Below are 4247 nucleotides of genomic sequence, written 5' to 3'. Positions count from 1 at the left end.
AGTTAATGCTCGTTTAAGATATCACAAGTTTCAACTAAGAATGACATAAGTCTACTTTGATTTAAACTTATTTCATGTTTGCGTAGGTTTGTCTTTCATTCCATATGTGCGGCTTCTCTTTGTAAATTTAGTTTAGGAATGTGATTGCAATTCAAATTTTGCGGCTTGTCTTGTAATTGAATATAACATCTATCACCCCTGTCTTTGGTTAAGTTTCAGTCTGTATCAAATATAATTTATATATTATTCTAGTGGCTTGTTCAAGTGTTGATGATTGAATCTGATTGTCCCCTCCTCATTTACTATAAGTATTGTTGACACCTAATTTTAAAATAAATAAATATATATAGTTTGCAAGTTATTTTAAGATAGTGTTCTCACTTTTTATAATCTTTAGATAATATATATGTTTTACATAATTATATATATGATTAGTATATTTTATGATTATTAAAAAATATCCTCAAAAAGATTTTGTTTTAATTAAATATTTGGTGCATTAGTTTAAGTTATGTAATAGCTATTATTTTAAATTATTTAGTTTACATTTGAGTTAATTATTTTATTTCGTTGAGATTAAGAAGCTTGTTGATTAATTAATATTAATTCATCCTATTTAGAATTTAGCCGAATTCATGAATATTCATCCGATTTTGGCTAAATTCTTAATTAGCTTGGCCGAATTCGCAATCCGTAAAGCCATTTCCTAAATTCCAATCTAACTTACCTTCTTGGACCTTTTGGACCAATTTTGGGCCTTTTCTCTAACTATTTCAGCAGACCCAATCTTAATTCCCAGCCCAATTATTTTCTGCTAAAAAGAAACTCATTCCCAGCCCGAACACAATTCCTCTAACAAGACCAACAATCCTATACTAAAGAAAAACAAAAAACAGACGCAACAGCAACATTACAATACCAAAACAGTACATATCCCCTGTACAACGTCTTCAGCTTCAACTTCCCTCTCCACTGTGCGATTTCAGCAGTCCGTTTCCAGCCATCAAGCACGCGTTTTCGTCCTTGCCAACGTGAGATCGCTCCACGTGGCATCTCAAGGACATTAGAGTCGACTTGAGACGTCGATTCGGCCTTTCCCCTTCCGGAATAGGGCAAAAATTTCAGAAAAAGCATGCCTCCCTTCAATGGTGAAAGGTTTTGAAATTTGAATTTCGAATGGAACCGATTCTCATCCGGATTCCATCCGATTCCCCCCAAAATATGCCCTAATAATCCCTTATATATATTCTCTTCTTAGTCACTGTTTGGGGGGCGAAGGAGAAGAATATACAACTGTTCATCAGAAAATAATTTTTGCTAGAGAAATTAAAAGCTATCCGAATCCCAGACATTTTGGGAACTAAAAATCACTGTTCGTATTGTTCTTGTTTCGTTTCCGGCGAAGTTAAGCTCGTAGTCGTGGTGGGAGTTGTGCTCTTCTCGTCTGTCCCAGATTTGCTGCACTACAAGAGGTAATAAACTCGCCTTATTTTTGTTCAATGAATATCAATTTCCACTATTTTGGATAGGAATCCATTCTAGTTTCTTGAATGAGGTATCTCTATGTGAAGATGGTCATTGCATTCGATTGTCATTACTGTATTTGGGATGAGGTTACAGGATCAATTTGTGTGTTCCTAAGGTTATATTGAAGTTCATATTGTTTTTTGGGTCTAAGTTTTATCCTATTTTTGTGTACTAACTAACTTACAAGTTTAGTCTTGTTTGAATCATTTGTTGTCCTACATGTTCAGTTCCGAATAAGATATTTTAACCTAAGTTTGGCAAGCACTTCGTTTCCGAAATGATTGTTCTGCCTTCAGCTCTTTATATCCTGCTATTGTAAGTTAGTAATGAACTGTTTGGTTAGTTGGCTTTTGAGTTTAAACCTATGTATACTTCTCTTTGCTTGGTGTACATGTGAATTTGTTAGTTTAATGATTCTTAGGCTGTAGTTTCCGTTTGTGCTTAATTATCATACTTTTCTAAGTTTCCAATTGAGTAGTTTAGTCACAAGGATCGTTGGTTTGTTCAGTATTTAGGTTCTCGTATTTATGAGTTGATTCATCTAGCTAAATGTTATTATGATGATGATTGGATGATGAGTTTGCTGTGATGTTTAAGTGGCTGTATGGCCCTCCAAAATGTGGGAATTAATAGTCATTTTGCTTTAAAGTTCTGAATCATTGGCATGCTTATCATTAGTTCGTCGTTGGTTGATTGCATTTTGGTCACTTTTGGATTTATCTACTTGTTATGAATGATCTCTTTTCATATTTACAAATAAGTTTTCTTCCCAAAAATGATCAAATTAGCTCTATGATTCGTCTTTTGAATACACTTATATCTCATTAATCTAAATACGATTTTTATTTTTACTTTGAAGATAAAGGTTATTATTTCATTTGATGCATGTGATTCTTATCTTAACTTGCATATTATTTGATGAATATGTGTCTGCTTATTGCCTCTTTATTGACAAAATTGTTGAACGATAATCTTGAATTATCCATGTTAATTCTTTCCTTTCACTTGCTTTACATGTGATGCTTCACAGAGTCTAAATCGGACTCCTTTCATCATCTCCTTGCATTTTCGAGTATTGAGTCAGCCTTTGGTGTTCGAGGGTGAAAGGGAAATTGATATACAGGTTCCGGAAGCAGAAGCAGGTCCTGAAAAGCTGAAAACAAGCTGATGTACAGCCCGTATACACTGATATATGGGTTGAATGCAGCAAATACAGGCCCTAAACCAATTTATAGGGGTTCAAAAGCTAATTTAGGTTGTATACATTTGGTATATAGCCTAATATACACGAGAATGGGTCGAAATACATGTCGTATACAGCCGTATACGTTTGATGTATACACAGATTTAAGTGTGGAAAAGGAGGCAGCAACAGGCCCAAAGGGCCCAAATTATTTTCTCTTTCTCTCTATTATTTTGATTGTATTTACTTTGTTTACTTTACCTCTAACCTTTTATTTGATTTGGTTTAATTAAATTAAATTCCCAAAGATGGCCATTTCTCATTATTTTTACACACTTAGATTAAAATAGCTATATTTTTATACCGTGCTTAGAAAAACCCCCTTTTAGTCCCATTTCCCTTAAGATAATTAAAATGATGATAATAATAATAATAGTAATAAAATAATAATAATTGTAATAAATAAATAAGTTCATTTACTTAGTTAAAAAAAAAAAAAAATTTAAAAAAAAGTCAAAGCTGTGTGTTCTTTACTTAGTTAAATTTTAAAAAAATATTTAGTAAAAATAAATGAGTTCTCTTACTTCGTTAAACTTTTTTTTTCAAAACTAGTCAAAGTTGTGAGTACTTTACTTAGTTAAATTTTAAAAATATTAGTTAAAATAAAGGAGTTCTTTACTTCGTTAAACTTTCAAAATTAGTCAAAGTTGTGAGTCCTTTACTTAGTTAAATTTTAAAAAATATTAGTTAAAATAAATGAATTCTTTTACTTAAGTTAAAATTTCAAAATTAGTCAAAATCATTTTTTGTCAAATCGCCGGTCAACCGCAAGTTAGCGGGCATTCCGAGGGCCTAACACCTTCTCGGAATGTACATTGAACTTCAACCCTGTTATTTTCAATTGATTTTATCTGTTTAAATCTTTTGAAAACCTTATGTTTTTTTCTTGATTTTTACTAAAAAATTAAGTGGCGACTCTGTCATTTTGGAAATTCGATTTCGCTTAAATCATAAGTTTAATCGATTTTAAAAAAAAACTCAATCATTTTCCTTGTATATATCTTTTTAAAGTAAAACAAGTATATGCGTAAATTGATCGATATAGCTGACAACTCTTGAAGGGACTATCGAATAAACTTGTCAAGTTTGAAAATGACTTCTCACTGGAATCATTCTAGTACAACTAGAAAGTATGTTGTGATGAAGGTGTAGAGCTCATGTCATGTGATGAACCAAGTTTATGTTATGCATCTCTTAGTTAAGTATATCAGATTCTTGTCGAATCGCTACACTCATAGGAATAGTTTCCTCCTCTGTTAAATTTTTTTGACTTGGAAATAATCTTTTGTCCATAGGATGCTTCAATTATTTTCCTTTAGAAAATAAAAGGAACTAGTCCTTATTAAATAATCTTTGCGCAATGCTATAACTATAATAAAAGGGGCCGTAATTCACTATAACATGACATCATCACGTTTTTTTTAGTTCTCTTGTTCATAAAAGTTTTCTTAAGGATTACTAGAGAATCACATTGATG

At 31.8% G+C, this 4247-nt stretch overlaps 1 long non-coding RNA gene across 1 annotated transcript; it reads left to right on the top strand.

The window, feature by feature from the left end:
• The first annotated feature begins 908 nt into the window (after positions 1 to 908).
• Positions 909 to 2815, top strand: LOC107062563 (uncharacterized). The gene is made up of 2 exons (XR_001474703.1): positions 909 to 1472; positions 2558 to 2815. It is a non-coding gene; the product is annotated as an uncharacterized lncRNA (long non-coding RNA).
• The last annotated feature ends 1432 nt before the right edge of the window (positions 2816 to 4247 follow it).

The sequence above is a fragment of the Solanum tuberosum genome, unplaced genomic scaffold (genome assembly GCF_000226075.1).
Source record: "Solanum tuberosum cultivar DM 1-3 516 R44 unplaced genomic scaffold, SolTub_3.0 scf00243, whole genome shotgun sequence".
Taxonomy (NCBI): Eukaryota; Viridiplantae; Streptophyta; class Magnoliopsida; order Solanales; family Solanaceae; genus Solanum; species Solanum tuberosum.
This window is presented reverse-complemented; position numbering and strand designations above follow the sequence as displayed.